The sequence below is a fragment of the Pristiophorus japonicus genome, chromosome 14, assembly GCF_044704955.1.
Source record: "Pristiophorus japonicus isolate sPriJap1 chromosome 14, sPriJap1.hap1, whole genome shotgun sequence".
Taxonomy (NCBI): Eukaryota; Metazoa; Chordata; class Chondrichthyes; family Pristiophoridae; genus Pristiophorus; species Pristiophorus japonicus.
In genome coordinates, this window is record NC_091990.1 from 172,638,736 (window position 1) to 172,657,030 (window position 18,295).

Genomic DNA, 18,295 nt, shown 5'->3' on the forward strand with positions numbered 1-18,295 from the left:
CCAGGAGAGAAACAGCTGGAGCAGTAGGAGAAGAAGTCAAGGAGCAGTAGCAGTCACAGACAGGCAGAAACCGAGAGAGAAAGGAGACGGTCTGTTACCGGCTGGGAGACATACCATCGAACGGGCTCTGGACTCGACTTGTGTGCAGAATATACAACCCAACTACCGAGAGGCCCAACATCGTCTCAAGAAGCCGAGCCGCACACCGAACAACGCTCCGAGGCCAACCAGCTGAAGAACCGGAGACCGAAGTAACTGGGAGAGGGAACATTCACTCCAACTTACCATGGTTAATCAATTGGACTTACCCGTTTTTTTCGTTCCAAGGACCACTTGTCTCTGAGCGTTTTTTTTTTTGTTTTCCTTTCTTTGTAAACCCACAAGGCTAAAAAAAATAACTGTCAAAAGGGATCGTAAGTATTATCCTGGGGTTTCTTTTCCCAACTGTCAGCCAAGGTCAGTCAGGTAAAAAGGGGGGGGGGGGGTGTTGGGGGTGGTGTTGGAAATGTCTTGTAAAGGTAAAATTGTGCAAGGTTTTTGTTGTGTCCGTTTCTTCCCATAGATTTTCATAGTTTATAAGTGTGTGTCAGGTATGTTTTGATGAAGTTTGACCTTGTTAGAAACTTACCATGGTTAATCAATTGGACTTACCCGTTTTTTTTGTTCCAAGGACCACTTGTCTCTGAGCGTTTTTTTTTGTTTTCCTTTCCTTGTGGGAGCTCATAATCCACCAAAAATTCTGAGGTTAGAACCAGTTAGGGGTGCTAGGGCGCTTCGAAACTTCCAGTTTAGTGGCCAGCGAGTCATAAGCTGCTGAGCCGTCCCCTAGAAGGGACAGAGAGGCCCAATACACCAACAATCACCAAAGACCCCCGCAATTGGGCAGAGCAAAAGCCCCCTACAAGTCTCATTGCCGAGAGCATGCAGGAATCAAGCGCAGGCAGCAGAAGGAGTGTGCGACAAACCAGTCCCACCCATCCCTTCCCTCAACGACTATCTGTCCCACCTGTGACAGGGACTGTGGTTCTCATATTGGACTGTTCAACCACCTAAGGACTCATTTTAAGAGTGGAAGCAAGTCTTCCTCGATTCCGAGGGACTGCCTACGATGATGATTCAGTAACACCACTGTAAAGTGTGCATATTGTAAATATCAAGTGAGAATAGGATCAAGCTCAGCTGTGCTTTCCTCCATGGTCAAATAGTTTGTTGGCACTCAATATCTCCCACATAAATACTGTGGCAACAAGAGCAGGTCAGAGGCTGGGTATTCTGCAGCGAGAGTCTCACCTCCTGACTCCCCAAACCCTTTCCACCATCTACAAGGCATAAGTCAGGGGTGTGATGGAATACTCTCCACTTGCCTGGATGAACAACACTCAAGAAGCTCAACACCATCCAGGACAAAGCAGCCCCCTTGATTGGCACTCCATCCACCACCTTAAACATTCACTCCCTCCACCACCGGCGCACTGTGGCTGCAGTGTGTACCATCTACAAGATGCACTATAGCAACTCACCAAGGCTTATTCGGCAGCATCTCCCAAACCCCTAGCCCTCTACTGCCTAGAAGGACAAGGGTAGCGGGTACATAGGAACAACATCACCTCCAAATTTCCCACCAAGTCACACATCATCCTGATTTGGAAATATATCAGCCGTTCCTTCATTGTCGCTGGGTCAGAATCCTGGAACTCCCTCCCTAACAGCACTGTGGGAGCACCTTCACCACACAGACTGCAGCGGTTCAAGAAGGCGGCTCACCACCACCTTCTCAAGGGCAATTAGGGATGGGCAATAAATGCTGGCCTTTCCAGCGACACCCACATCTCATGAATGAATAAAAAAAACTCACACAAAAAAAAATGGTAATTTGTATGAGATAACGGGGGAGGGGGTTGTTCAGGCTCCCATGGATTCATATATTCGCCTGAAGGCATCAAGGATTAGTAATTTGCCTTGGGCAGAAGTGCAGAATGGATGATAGCACACTGGCCGCCCGTTACACACCTCTCTTGATAGTCAGCTCTATTGAAGTCAATGTAATTGAATGTCAAGCAGGCATATCACAGGCAGCCAATACAATACCCTCGCTTTGCACTGCCACCTGTTAGGTATGTATGTAAACCTCACCAATGTGTGAGACTTGCCACTAGGGGGCACACCTGTGGGAGACATAAAGGTCACCTGTGCACCCTGGGCAAGCAGGTATAAAAGATGATTCACCACGCTGCCTCCTCACTGTGGAGTCTGAATAAAGAGACCAAGGTCACAACAATTTGAGTTTACAATACAGTCTTGTGGCGTTATTCTGAACATAACACCGCCCAAGGCAAATTTCTGCCTTCAGGAGAAGACAGAAGAAAATTGAATGGGATTAAAACGTAAGTATGAATTTAAATCTGACATGTGAAGAAGCTGCATCTGTACAGGAAGTTAATCGTTAGGATGGTGATTTAATTAGCATGCAGGGACAAGGGCTGTTTCTAAAAATGACAAAATACAGAGGAACTGCAGGATTGAGTAATCCTGTTGTTGTGCTGGACTGATCCTAGCCATTGATGTCTCAGAAACACTGAAGATCAGTTACAGCACCTCCACTTACCCTGTATCTCCAGTACTATTGCACAAACTATAGCCTTTCTGTGGCCAGTGTTGAGTTTTGTCAATCGTAAGGCAGGATAGTCATGCATGAGGCAGGGTCATTGCAAGCATCAGTATTGATACTCAGTACTGCACAAGTACCCCCAGATCTCGCTGTACTGCAACACTTTGCAATCTTTCTCCGTTTAAATAATAACTTGCTCTTTGATTTTTTTCTGCCAAAGTGCATGACCTCACACTTTCCAACATTATACTCCATCTGCCAAATTTTTGCCCACTCACTTAGCCAGTCTTTGTCCTTTTGTAGATTTGTTTGTGTCCTCTTCACACATTGCTTTTCCTTCCATCTTTGTATTGTCAGCAAACTTGGCTACGTTACACTCAGTCCCTTCTTCCAAGTCGTTAATATAGATTGTAAATAGTTGGGAGTCCCAGCACTGATCACTGTGGCACCCCATTAGTTACTGATTGCCAACCCGAGAATGAGCCATTTATCCTGACTCTTTGTTTTCTGTAATGATATTGCAATGAAATTAAATTTGGTTCATGTGGGGATAACTCCTGGAAACACACATTATTCAGACTAATACAAAAGCACAATACTGCGAATGCTGGAATTGGGTTCCAGTTATTCAGTACTGCCAAGGAAAAGCAATATGAAACCAGTATAACTTTCCCCCCAGCACTTCTGAGAATTCAATAGCTGCAATCAGTCCTACAATGGCCTTAGCAGAACAGCAAGATTGCTCAATCCTGCAGACTCTCTGTATTTCATTGAAACAAACACCTGCCCAGCTCGACTCCCTACTTTCTAGCTATATTTGCATTGTTACCACGTTAAGCAAGATGTTGAAGTCAGTGTGGCATTGCAAGTTATTATACCAGATACATTTTCCATAGTGAATTTTCTTTTGGCTATTGTCAGTGTACAGAATTCTGCTATTTCACCTGGTACTTCAGTTAACGATCCAAGATAAATCAACAGTCTGAATAACTGGAACCCGATTCCAGCATTCACACTATTTTGCCTTTGTATTCGGAGTTATCCCCACCTGATGTGTGCTTCCAGGAATTATCCCCACCTGATCCAAATTTAATTTCATTGCAACATCATTACAGAAAACAGAGAGTCGGGATAAATGGTTCATTCTCGGGTTGGCAATCAGTAACTAGTGGGGTGCCGCAGGGATCAGTGCTGGGACTCCAACTATTTACAATCTATATTAACAACTTGGAAGAAGGGACCGAGTATAACACAGCCAAGTTTGCTGACGATACAAAGATGGAACGAAAAGCAATATGTGAGGAGGACACAAAAAATCTGCAAAGGGACATAGACAGGCTAAGTGAGTGGGCAAAAATTTGGCAGATGGAGTATAATGTTGGAAAGTGTGAGGTCATGCACATTGGCAGGAAAAATCAAAGAGCAAGTTATTATTTAAATGGAGAAAGAGTGCAAAGTGCTACAGTACAGCGAGACCTGGGGGTACTTGTGCATAAAACACGAAAGGATAGTATGCAGGTACAGCAAGTGATCAGGAAGGCCAATGGAATCTTGATCTTTATTGCAAGGAGATGGAGTATAAAAGCAGTCAAGTCTTGCTCCAGTTATATAGGGTATTGGTGAGACCACACCTGGAATACTGCGTGCATTTTGTTTTCCATATTTACGAAAGGATATACTTGCTTTGGAGGCAGTTCAGAGAAGGTTCACAAGGTTGATTCCGGGGATGAGTGGGTTGACTTATGAGGAAAGGTTGAGTAGGTTGGGCCTCTACTCATTGGAATTCAGAAAAATGAAAGGTGATCTTATCGAAACATGTAAGATTATGAGGGAGCTTGACAAGGTGAATGCAGAGAGGATGTTTCCACTGATGGGGGGAGACTAGAACTAGGGGGCATAATCTTAGAATAAGGGGCCGCCCATTTAAAACTGAGATGAGGAGAAATTTCTTCTCTCAGAGGGTTGTGAATCTGTGGAATTCACTGCCTTAGAGAGCTATGGAAACTGGGACATTGAATAAATTTAAGACAGAAATAGACAGTTTCTTAAATGATAAGGGAATAAGGGGTTATGGGGAGCGGGCGGGGAAGTTGACCTGAGTCCATGATGGGATCAGCCATGATCGTATTAAATGGCGGAGCAGGCTCGAGGGGCCGTATGACCTACTCCTGCTCCTATTTCTTAAGTTCTTATATTTATTACATTAATCTGGAAATCCCTGAGGAAAAAAAATCTCAAAACGTGACACTGGTTTTACCTCAAGAGCCAGGAGGGTGGGATGGATGGTTGCTCGGTGTCCAAGGCTACCCACTGGATTCCTTGCTCACGACATCTTCAGAACACCAAAGGACAAGACCCAAAGAGAAATGTTTAGATGCAAAGAGTTGGTGGAGCAGATCATCAGAATGTTAAAGCAAAAGTACATATGCTTCAACCAACTGGAGGAATCTTGCAGTACAGCCCACCCAAGATATCCAAGATTATCGTGGCCTACTGCACCTTGCACAAATTCACCCGACAAAGGGCTATTGCCACAGAGCAGGTCAAAGAAGCGAGATAGCCTCTACCAGTGGCAGGAGCACTCTGACCAGATCCGGAAGACATGTTTGAAGAACCAGGAGTTCACTCAGCAAGAGACTTAAGTCAGTGTACCGTCCAGTGCTCAATGGTCATCTACACATGTGTGCAATACCCTCCCAAATAGCTGGCCTTGTCCCCAACCTCTGAAAAACATCTCTTACTGCACCAGCATGAATCTTTCCTTTTCCCATACCAGCCATTGTATGGTTGCTCTGAATCTGATTGGAATTAGTTACTAGTTGTGGGCACTCTTATGCTGTAGGCCCATGTCCAAGGGAAACAAAAATCATGTCATGTCATCATCGTCATAGGCAATCCCTCGAAATCGAGGAAGACTTGCTTCCACGCTAAAAGTGAGTTCTCAGGTGACTGTCTCTGTCACAGGTGGGACAGATAGTCATTGAGGGAAGAGGTGGGTAGGACTGGTTTGCCGCACGCTTCTTCCGCTGCCTGCGCTTGGTTTCTGCATGCTCTCGGCGATGAGACCCGAGGTGCTCAGCGCACTCCCAGATGCTGTTCCTCCACTTCGGGCGGTCTCTGGCCAGGGACTCCCAGGTGTCAGTGGGGATGTTGCATTTTATCAGGGAGGTTTTGAGGGTGTCCTTGAAATGTTTCCTCTACCCACCTGGGGCTCGCTTGCCGTGTAGCAGTTCCGTTAAAATGCGTTTGCTTTGGGAGTCTCGTGTCGGGCATGCGGACAATGTGGCCCACCCAACGGAGCTAGTCAAGTGTGGTCAGTGCTTCGATGCTGGGGATGTTGGCCTGATCGAGAACACTGACATTGGTACGTCTATCTTCACAGTGGATTTGCAGGATCTTGCAGAGTTGGTGGTATTTCTTTAGCGCTTTGAGGTGTCTACTGTATATGGTCCACATCTCTGAGCCATATAAGAGGGCAGGTTTCATTACAGCTCCGTAGACCATAAGCTTGGTTCCAGATTTGGGGTCCTGGTCATCAAACACTCTCTTCCTCAGGTGACCAAAGGCTGCGTTGGTGCACCGGAGGCGGTGTTGGACCTCGTCATCGATGTCTGCCCTTGCTGATAGTACGCTCCCGAGGTATGGGAAATGGTCCACGTTGTCCAAGGCCGCTGGGAGGCATTGCTGTGTGGTGGGGTCAGGTTGGTGGAGGACCTTTATCTTACGGACACCTTGGTGAAGATGTTGTTGATGGCTTGGAGTTCAGCCTCTGAATGTGCGCAAATGCAAGCGTCATCTGCGTACTGTCATTCGATGACAGAGGATGGGACGACCTTGGATCTAGCCTGGAAGCAGCAAAGATTGAACAGGGTCCCATTGGTTCTATACTTTAATTCCACTCTAGCAGGGAGCTTGTTGTTAGTGAGATGGAGCATTGCAGCAAGGAAGATCGAGAAGAGGGTTGGCATGATGACGCCGCCGTGCTTGATCCCGGTCCGGACGTGGATTGGGTCTGTGGTGGATCCATTGGTCAGGATCATGGCTTGCATGTCGTCATCAAGCAGGCGGAGGATGGTGACAAACTTTTGGGGGCAGCCGAAACGGAGGAGGATGGTCCATGGTTCCTCACCGTTGACAGTGGCAAAGGCCTTTGTGAGGTCAAAAAAAGCCATGTACAAGGCTTGGTGCTGTTCCCTGCGTTTCTCTTGTAGTTGTCGCGCTGTGAAGATCATGTCCGTTGTACCCCTTAGTGGACAGAATCCGCATTGTGATTCTGGGAGGAGCTCTTTAGCCACAGGGAGAAGATGGTTGAAGAGGATTCTAGCGATGATTTTCCCAGTGGGCGAGAGCAGAGAGATTCTTCTGTAGTTGCCGCAGTCGGACTTGTCCCCTTTTTTAAAGATGGTCACGATTACAGCATCTCTGAGATCTCCCGGCATGTTCTGCTCCTTCCAGATAAGAGAGATGAGATCATGCATTCGTGCCAATAGTGCCTCTCCGCCATACTTTAGTGCCTCAGCGGGGATTCCATCTGCTCTTGATGCCTTGTTGTTCTTGAGCTGACGGATGGCCTTTTCTACCTCGTGCACGGCTGGGGTTTTGCTGAGGTGGTGGCGGATAGCATGCTGTGGGATAGAGTCGAGGACACTCGTCTTAAAGGCAGGGTCTCGATTAAGGAGATCCTCAAAGTGCTCTTTCCAGTGGGCTTTGACTGCCTAGGTGTCCTTAATGAGTGTCTCCCCGTTCTTGGCCAGCAGTGGGATGGGACCTTGGGTGCTTGGGCCGTAGGTGGACTTATCTGGGGTGAAGAATCCTCACACATCATGGCTGATACACAGCTGCTGGATCTCCTTTGGTTTCTCCGCCCACCATCTATTCTTTAGGTCGCGGGTTTTTTGTTGGACCTCGGCCTTCAGCTGTATATTGAGCTGCTTTGCTGCTCCCGAGTTGGGTTGCTGCTTTAAGTTCAGAAATGCCCTGCGGTTGCAATTTATTAGCTCCTGGATCTCCTGGTCATTCTCGTCTAACTAGTCCTGGTGTTTCCTGGTTGAATGACCGAGTGCCTCTTCGCAGGCACTGGTTATGGTGGCCTGGAGGGCAGACCAGGCGCTGTGGGCACCCTGCATCTTGGGGGTCATCCAGGGTCGCCAGGTTGGCAGTGAGGTGCTGGCTGTATAGGGCTCTCTTAACTGGGTCTTTGAGTGCCCCGGCATTGATTTTTCTGCAGCATTGCTTCTGTTGCCATCACCGCTTGGGGCTATATTAATGTTGATAACGGAACGGATTAAGCGGTTTATGTCGGACACTTACAGCCAGCAGACTGACAAGGCTTACACCTCATTAGTTTGAGATGGATTCAAATCAGGGCCCAGAAGTGAAAGGACAATGGGCTAGTCTTTCCATTATTGTGCGGATTGCCCAAAAATGAGCGTTATTTCCAGCGTTGCCGTTTATTGTGGTACTTTGAGATCGCCGGATTATCGCCCAGTTTCAAAACCCCTACTTTCCATTTTATAAAGTGGGCGTTAGCGGGAGTGATGTGAAATAGGCGTCAGCAGTCATTTACTTTTTCTTCTGCCGTAAAATGTCGACGTCCATAGCAACGCCATAGCACGGTCTTTTCTCGCGTTTCAGGAGGTCAGGGGTCATCGGTACATGAGAGAGAGAGAACAGAGAGGAAGAGAAAGCGTTTGTGGGTGTGTTGTCTGGTTCTTTGTGGTTTGTTTGGCTGTTGTGGGAGGTTGGAAAGATTTTTGTGAGGAGTAACGAGATATATAAGCACTATTTAGTTTGGTGACACAGAAATATTGAACAAAAAAATAGCTAATAACATGGAAGGCATGGAGCAGGTGAGACAGCACGATGTGGAAGGGGCGGAGGTGGGTGAGGGCAGTGAAGTTGGAGAGGAAGTCGAGTTGGGAGGACAAAACATGCTCGAAGATTCTCCGACGAGGCAAATGCTGCCCTCCTACAGGAGGTGGAGTCACGTTGGGGACAATTGACCCCGGGGGTAGGCATGGGAAGCCCACCCTGAAGGTTTACCAGAAAATTTGGGCCGAAATAGCTGAGGTGGTCTCGTCGGTGAAGCACAAGGTGTGTGAGGGCAACCAGTGCCGCAAGCGCTGGAACGACCTTGTCGGATCTGCCAGAGTAAGTATTACATTTATTTACATTTACTTATATATTTATATAATTGGAATTGTAAGTGTAATGAGTAAATAAATTCAAATCTGATGTATTTCAGTTAGACCGGGAATGTTTTACTCAAAGCCTACGTTTACATTGTACGTGTTTAGGTTAATAATGATAATAATAATTATAATAATTGTAACATCTGCCGGTTATGTATTGTACCTAGCCATGATCTTATGCAATGATCTAATGCCATGTCGTGCTGTTGTTACCTTTTGCAGAAGAAGCTTACGAAGAATAGGGCTGAGGAGCGGCGCAAGGGGGGGCGACCCACCAGTGATGTGTGAGCTCACCGACCTTGAGGAGCGGGCGCTGGCACTAGTGGGGAGCCACCCCCGGTCAGCCACGCATGCAACAGCAGAATCTGATGTGATGCCACGTGAGTAAAGTCTACACCATTGCGTGATGTAAAGTCAATAGATGCCACACCCACTCATATCCAAACAATATGATAGCTGATTGCTGGAAGTGTTATCTAATTAATGATGGGCTCATGAAAATCATTGTAATGCAGAATTTGGTTATGTTCATTAAATGTGATGTCTGTGATTATTTTAATAGCGGTAGTACTGTTCTCGTGCATATGCTGTGTGAAGCGTTTGAATCACCCTGTGACCCTAGCACCCCCTTCTCTTCTAAGTATCTCACTTATGTTTTGTAGCTCAGCCAACAGCAGAGTCACAGGCAACACCACCAAGGCAAGGTACGGATCCTGCATCGGCGGGGGATCATCATTCTGGTGAGGAGCCCCGAATCTCGCCCATGGAGCTGCAGGGTGCCTTCTCCACTGACGACAGTGAGGATTTTGAGGAGCCTGCAGCAACAAGCTCCATCATGTCAACTACACCGATGACATTTAGTGCTCCTGCGGTCATGTCCACCTCCACTGTGAAGGTAGCACCCCAAGCACTTTGGCGAAGGGCACCCCAATATCTCCATGCGGTGCCGACCCCATGGAGGTTGGTTCGATGCAGCAGGACTGTTGCATGATTGGCAGATCTAAGTGGGGGGACATGATTAATTTGTCCAGGAAGAGTGTTGACATAGGTCAGCAGATCCTCCACACAATGGGGGGGGCATATCCCAACAGCTGGCCACAATATCCACGACCATTATAGAGTATGTGCCACCGATAGTGGTGGCCCTGGAGGTGATAGCCAGGAGCACTGGTGCCACAGGGCTACCAGTGTTCCCGGAACGCAGCAATGAACCATGAGGTGCCGCACCCCCATTGCCAACGACACATGCGAGCCAGGAGGAAGCTCTTGCTTCTGGCTCGGAGGACGTTCCCTCCTCGGGACCGTCCTCTCCAGCATCCGGCCAACCAGTGGATCTGCTGTCGGGCCCCCCAATGAGGAGCACTGCGGCAAGGCGGCTTGGAGTCGGGAGGGGAAGGGGAAGGAGTGTGGAGAAGATGCAGGGGGAGAAAGGAAAGTGCAGGAGTTGTAGTTGTGAGAGTATTTTGATGTTGTTGTTGCTATTGACTATAAATGTTGGGAGGTTTGGGGGAAGGTGTGAGGGGGAGAAGGGTACCTTGTTTTTTTACATTTGTGTTCTCTGTGTTTGAAGTCTTGTTGGAAATTTTAAAAATGTAATAGATGATATGTGGGGTGGGGCGTTTTGTACAGTTCTCAGTATGATTTTATACACATATTATTGGCCCTGAAATTCTGGTTTGGCCTTCCCACGGGCATTTTAGAGTAAAAGTACGCACCTACCTTAAGCTGGTGCCCACGTTGGCCCTTCCGATGGTGTGGCCTCCTTCGACTGCGATTCGCAGAGCATGCACGTCAACGCGTGCGCAGGCCTTGAGCTGGAGTCACAAGGTTCTGGGCAACCAATCAGGTAAGGTATCATAGTAATAGGAGTTTCGCAGGGTCCTAAACTCCTATTACTATGATTGTGATAGAGCCCGAAACACCCAAAACACTAATAAAAATAGAAAATAATTACACTACATTCATTTAAATTAAAGTTATTAATTCTTAAAAAAAACAATTTCCCGATTTTTTAAAAAAGTTTTTTTAAATAAACTTAGCGGTGTGGGGAGGGTTTTTAATGATAAAATATGTTTCAATAACTTTATTTTTATATGTTTTTGTGTGTTTTAAAACACTTGCACCTGTAAAAGTAGGCTATGCACCTGCTTTTTCAGGCGCAAGATTTTTGAGGACATTTGTAAGCGTCAATATCGGAAATCTCCATTTGCAAATGTCCTCGCTTCCAAGGTGCGTGCGATCTGTCGAGCCAGAAATTTGACAGATCGGAAATGGCGGTTTTCAACGCATGCGCATTGCGCGCAGGAAACCGACATTTCCAATGCTTTCCAGGGTCTGTAGGAACTCCATACGGACCCGGGGTGGCTGGGATGTCAGGGCCAATATCATTAAATTTCTTTTATTTAACATAACATTGTTGCGAATTTTCTCAGATAAGACCGCTTCGCCCTGTAAGTGCGTCGGGTGTAAGTTCTCGTCCTCCTCTTCAGTCTGCCACCTCTTTGATTGGGCACATGATGCTCTTCATCTGCAGCATGTGCGTAGTCATCAAGACAGACTGAGAAAGTACTGGCCCCATGACTATAACGATCAGTATTATACCTATTGTTCACAAACAATAAATTTACCTACTAAAACAAATAAAAATAAATTCAAATTGTCCACAGTATGATAAGATGTTTGTTCAGATGTTCAAATCACCTTAAAATAACTCAAGATTACATCAAAGCTCCCCAGAAGTTGAAGCAGCCTTTTTGTATGAAAAGTCCTCCGAATCACAACATGGCATCCATACCACTGGGTTAAGTTCAGGTGAGAGCAACTTTTTCTCAACGTTTGTTTCGGCGAGCGATATTTTCAGCGATATATGGGCGAGATGCCAAAAGTAACGCTCACCGATATTATGGGCGTAGTCTCCATTTTTCTGACATTTACGGTAGAAAAAAATGGGCGGGCGTTAACTAAATGCCGAAGGTAACGCTGGGCGATAAGTGGGTGATAAATGGGCATTAGTTTCCATTTTTTTCCTAAATGGGCGATATCTGGGCGGTATACCTCATCTCAGCATTAAAATGGATGTTAAATGGGCGGGAGCGATGCAAAACTTATGGAAAGTCTGGCCCGATGCTCTAACTCACGGTGCTATCCAAGAACTGTTAGGATAATTGTTAATGAATTGTCTGTGGCAAAACTGTTGGCCCTGTCAAGTCCTGTCCCCTCAGTACAGATTCACACGAGGCATGTAGTGAAGTCAAGGTCACTCTGGACCTGCACCTTTATTTCACAGCTCTGGAATGCTGCACTTGCCTGAGACCTGTCCTTATATACCTGTCTCTTGCAAGTGCACCCCCGGTGGTAAGGTATGCTGGTGGTTACAGGTCATATCTTATTACAGTCATGTATAGCATGTTGGGATACAGTTATATATAATGTAAAATATCAGACATCACCCTCCCCCAAGGTCTTATTGTCTTTATAGGTTCAGTCTCTCAGGTGGTCTATGCTCTCGCGTGGAGCGTCTGAGTTGTGGGTCAGTTGTTTGCCTTGGAGTCTGTTTTTCTTTGGGTGTGGTTGCTGGTATCTCGCCTGGGCTGTCTGTTTCGATTGGTGTGATTGTTGTTGACTCGCATGGGCTGTCTGTTGGGATTGCCCTTTCCTCAGTTTGTTCCCTCTGTCTGTCCACCAGGTGTGGTGCGAGTTCCACATTGTAGTCTGCCTCTGGTTCCGCAGTGTTGTTGGTAAATCTGCTTTTGACTTGGTCTACATGCCTCCGGCAGGTTTTGCCATTGTCCATTTGTACTACCAGTAGCCTGTTTCCTTCCTTGCCCGTTACTGTCCCTGCAAGCCATTTGGGACCCCTGCCATAGTTTACGACAAATACTTTGTCCCCTATCTCATTCCATCTCCCCCTCGAATTTCTGTCAAGGTACTCAGTCAGCTTATGGCGCTTTGCCTCAACGATTTCGTACATGTCTGGGAGGATTAATGAGAGCCTTGTTTTTAAAGTCCTTTTCATCAACAGTTGCGCGGGGGGGATCCCAGTCAATGAGTGCGGATGAGATCTGTATGCCAGCAGCAGTCGCGACAGGCGACCCTGCAGCGTGGGACCTTGGATTTTAAGCATGCCTTGTTTAATGATTTGCACTGCTCTCTCCGCCTGGCCATTGGAGGCCGGCTTGAATGGTGCCGTCTTGACGTGATTTATGCCGTGGTCAATTATAAAGTCTTGGAATTCTGCGCTGGTGAAGCACAGACCATTGTCACTGACCAATATGTCAGGGATTCCATGCATTGCAAACATGGTTGCGAGGCTCTCCACAGCGGTGGAGGTTGTGCTCGAGTTTAAAATGGTGCATTCGATCCACTTTGAAAATGCATCTACAACTACGAGAAGCATTTTGCCCATGAACGGGCCCACATAGTCTACGTGTACCCGCGACCACGGTTTGGTAGGCCAGGGGCTCAGTGGAGCCTCCCTGGGGGCATTGCTGAGTTGGGCACAAATGGTGCACCTTCGGACGCAGAGCTCCAAGTCCGCGTCAATACCAGGCCACCAGACATGGGATCTGGCTATGGCCTTCATGAGAATGATCCCCGGGTGCTCGTGGTGGAGCTCCCGGACAAATGCCTCTCTGCCTCGCAGAGGCATGACTACTCGGCTGCCCCACATCAGGCAGTCTGCTTGTAGTGACAGCTCATGCATGCGCCTGTGAAAGGGTTTTAATTCCTCGGGGCAGGCATCGCGAGCGTCTGCCCAGTCACCGGTTAGGCCACATCTTTTTACTAAGGATAACGTGGGGTCGCTGGTCATCCAGGCTATGATTTGGCGAGCCGTCATGGGTGACCCTGTGGACTCAAAGGCATTGATTGCCATGACTATCTCACAGTCCTGTTCGTCAGACCCTTCCATGGTTGCCAGGGGTAGCCATCTGAGCGCGTTGGCACTGTTGTCTGTGCCTAGTCTGTAACTTATGGTATAGTCGTAGGACGCCAGCATGAGTGCCCACCGGTGAATTCGCGCCGAGGCGTTGGCGTTTATTGCTTTGCTCTCGGATAGGAGGGATGTGAGGGGCTTGTGGTCAGTTTCTAATGCGAACTTGGCCCCGAAAAGGTATGACTGCATCTTTTTGACACCGTACACGCACGCGAGCGCCTCCTTCTCTACCATTCCGTACCCGCGCTCCGCCCGCGAAAGTGACCTGGAGGCATAAGCTATGGGTTGTAAATTGCCCGCACTATTGACATGCTGCAAAACGCACCCGACCCCATACGCTGACGCATCGCATGCAAGAACTAGCTTTTTACCTGGGTCAAAGAAAGTCAGAACACTGTTGGAACACAGAAGATTGCGTGCCTTATTGAAGGCGCGTTCCTGGGTGTCTCCCAAAACCAATCGCACCCCTTTCTGAGTAGCATGTGGAGAGGCTCCAGCAGCATGCTTAAGTTCTGCATAAAGTTCCCAAATTAATTGATTAGCCCGAGAAAGGCGCGCAGTTCTGAGACTTTCTGGAGCCTGGGTGCCAGGAGAATTGCTTCTGTTTTGGACTCTGTTGGGCAGATTCCATCAGCGGCAATCCTTCTGCCCAAAAATTCAACCTCGGGTGCGAGAAACAGGCACTTGGATTTCTTGACTTGTAGGCCTACCGGATCCAACCGCTTTAGTACTTCCTCCAAATTACGGAGATGGGAGCCAGTGTCCCTGCCCGTGATAAGTATGTCGTCTTGAAATACAACCATTCCCGGGATGGACTTGAGCAGATTCTCCATGTTGCGCTGGAATATGGCAGCTGCCGACCTGATGCCGAATGGGCATCGATTGTACATGAAAAGGCCTCGATGTGTGTTGATGGTGGTGAGTAGCTTGGATTCCTCGGTCAATTCTTGCATCATATACGCAGATGTGACGTCTAATTTTGAGAAAAGTTTACCTCGAGCCAATGTGGCAAATAAGTCCTCTGCTCTGGGCAGCGGGTACTGGTCCTGTAGGGAGACTCTGTTTATGGTAGATTTGTAGTCCCCACAGATTCGTACGGATCCATCAGGCTTCATGACTGGGACGATGGGACTTGCCCAGTCGCTAAATTCCACAGGTGATATAATGCCTTCCCGCAGAAGCCTGTCAAGTTCGTGTTCAATCTTTTCCCTCATCACATAGGGTACAGCTCTGGCCTTGTGATGGACCAGTCTAGCATCCTGTGTGATGTAGATTTTGACTTTGGCCCCTTTGAAAGTGCCCACACCTGGCTGAGAGAGATGTTCAAATCGCTTTATAACTGTTGAGCAGTAGGTCCATTCCTCTAATGAAATGGCATGGACATCATCCCATTTCCAGTTTAATTTTGCCAGCCAGCTTCTCCCCAGCAGTGCTGGGGGGTCTCCGGGGACAATCCACAGGGGAAGTCAGTTCACTGTCCCTTTGTGTGTGACAGAGAGCATGGCGCTGCTGAGGGCTGGTACGATTTCTTTGGTATCGGTCCTTAGTTTGGTGTCGACCCTTGTGAGTTTTGGTCTGCCTCTTTTATGCGACCACAGTTGATCAAATTGTTGAGCGCCCATGAGAGATTGACTCGCTCCCATATCCAGCTCCATGTTGACAGATATCCCATTGAGTAGGACCCTCATCATTATTGGAGGCATCCTGTTGTAGGAGCAGCGGCCATTGATCGTGTTGACCCACTGTACATCGGTGTCCCGGGTACTGTCCCCACCATCTTCTGGTCCGCTTTCCGACCCATCCGATTCGTATACCAGCCATGCTGCCATTTTTTTGCACATGGGGGCCAAATGTCCTGTATATTCACAATTTCTGCAAACAGCCTGCTGAAATCGACATCCCCTTGACGAGTGCCCACCCCCACATCTCCTTCACAGACCTGTTCCATTGTTCAAAGTGTTCCCAAAGAATGAGCTGCGTCTGGCTGATCTCTCTTGAGCTTCTCTCAGTTTGTAGTTGATTGCTCGCATTGTGGTTTGATGAGGTGTGAACGGCCGTTCCTGTGGCCCTTGATGGCTTCTGCCTGCTGTCGAGTGCCTGTTCTCCTGGTTTTGTCTGTGTGTGGGGGTAGCAGCTTGTTTCATGCTGTGAACTTCTTGTTCCGATATTTCGTTAATTGTTGTACCTGCATTGTAAATCAACCTCGTTTCTTCTTCCCCAACCAAGAATGTCTGTGCAACCAGTGCTGCTGCCTCTAAGGTCAAGTTCTTGGTCTCTATGAGCTTTCGGAATATGCCTGCGTGGCCTATTCCTTCAATGAAAAGGTCTCTCAGCATTTCTCTCCTCAGTTCATCGGAGAACTCACATAAACTAGCCAACCTCCAAAGTTCCGCCACGAAGTCGGGTATGCTCTGGCCCACACAGCGGCTGTAGTTGTAGAACCTGTGTCTGGCCATATGTAGGCTGCTCGCTGGCTTCAGGTGGTCTCTTACCAGTGTGCTCAATTCTTCAAATGACTTGCTTGCTGGTTTCTCGGGTGCCAACAGATCCTTCATTAAGGCGCATGTTTTCGAGCCACAGCTGGTCAAGAGATGGGCTCTTCTCTTGTCTGCCTTATCGTTGCCTAACCAGTCTTTGGTTACAAAGCTTTGCTGGAGCCTTGCTATAAAGTCCTCCCAATTGTCTCCCGCATTGTACTTTTCATCTGATCCGTTGTTCGCCATTCTGTGGATTCTGTAATCCCATCCTTGTCGCCACTGTAAAGTCCTGTCCCCTCAGTACAGATTCACACGAGGCATGTAGTGAAGTCAAGGTCACTCTGGACCTGCACCTTTATTTCACAGCTCTGGAATGCTGCACTTGCCTGAGACCTGTCCTTATCTACCTGTCTCTTGCAAGTGCACTCCTGGTGGTAAGGTATGCTGGTGGTTACAGGTCATACCTTATTACAGTCATGTATAGCATGTTAGGATACAGTTATATATAATAATGTAAGATACATGACAGGCCCCACTTCACAAATATGAAGTGCACGGGGAGGTCAATGAAAAAGTTAAATTGGGGTTAGTGTCTGTTGTGTTAGCGTTCTGGAATTGACAAATCAGCTGATTGTGACTAGTTCAGAATCTTATGCTCTGCTGGGGATGTTTGCAATGTAACTGTTTCATGTCACATCATCGCAGCTAAAATGGATTAGTTGAGAAAGGTAGTATCTGTATATGCTTCCCTGTCTTCGTACTTGCTTAAAACCTGTTACATCTCTAACTTCTTCCAGTTCTGACAAGAGGTCATCAACCTGAAATGTTAACTCTGTTCCTCTCTCCACAGTTGCCTCCTGAACTGCTGAGTATTTTCAGCATTTTCTGCTTTTATTTCAGATTTCCAGCATCCGCAGTATTTTGCTTCAGTACATGTTGGAGCCTGTCATTATTTAGAATTAGCAGCAAACATTGCTGTGTTACTCTGAAAATGAAAAGTCATCCTCGGATATGTATTATTCAATGGGGATGGAAACTGTGGAGTCATTTTTCATCCCCAGCTTGATCCACCATGCAGTGTTGACATCATGCTCTCTTTAATTAGTTCAGACCCTACTCAGTATAACAAGCAAGTGTAATGAGTCTACTGCAAACCAGGTTATGACTGAAACACGATTCCTGAGCCTGGGTCAAAGCACTTAGAAAGACAAAAAATGAGTAGATGGATCAGCTATTCCATTATTTGTTTTCAAGGAAAATGGCAGATGCAGCATAGATGTGAAATCCTGTAACTAAAACACATAGGGAGGTCTTGTGTCTCAGCCCGATTTTAATCAATAATTATCACAGTGTGGTCTATCTCCTTTCACACCCCACCCTTCAGCAATCCAACTGAGACAGAAATTCTTTCCTAGCATCTGCCAGTCCCTTGCTGTGAGAAATCACTTCTCTTTCTAGGTGATGTCTTGGCCCAGCCATGATTGTCATGTGCGGATTTGTATGTATCTGGGGCAGATTCTAACCTTTCCCGTCTGGCAGAAACAAGGCAGTTAAAATGGCCTGGGTCACTTACCCGCCGTGGATCGCGCCGTCCATGATTTGGTCCCGCTCTATAAGCAGACGGCAAGGACACCCACCCAAAGTTGGCAGGGTCTTTCTTTACACGTGCACGGCGGGTCCCAATGAGATTGTCAGGCCACGACTGCAATTTTAACTCAGGCCTGAGTGGGGATGTTGCTGCAGCTTTTCGTCAGAAGGAGATCAGCTCCAGAGGAGATCGAAAAAGTCGAGTGCTTTTCTTTCCTTTGTGACAGCACGAGGAGCAGGTGATCCTCCGGGGCCCACAAGGAAAGCTTATACTTCTCTCTACCCTGGACTTCCCAAAAGTGAGAGCAACCACCCGCACCCCCGCCCACCACAAGTCGCCGCCACCTAACTTGTGTCGGCGGGCGGGCAGCCTCCATGCCGCATCTATTTTTGCCACTTTGCCACCGGCATTCTGCCCAACGGCAGTGGAAAGTCAGCTGGTGGGATTTAAATGAGGCCTGGGTCTCATTCTGCCGCAGGCAGGCAGGAAATTAACTCA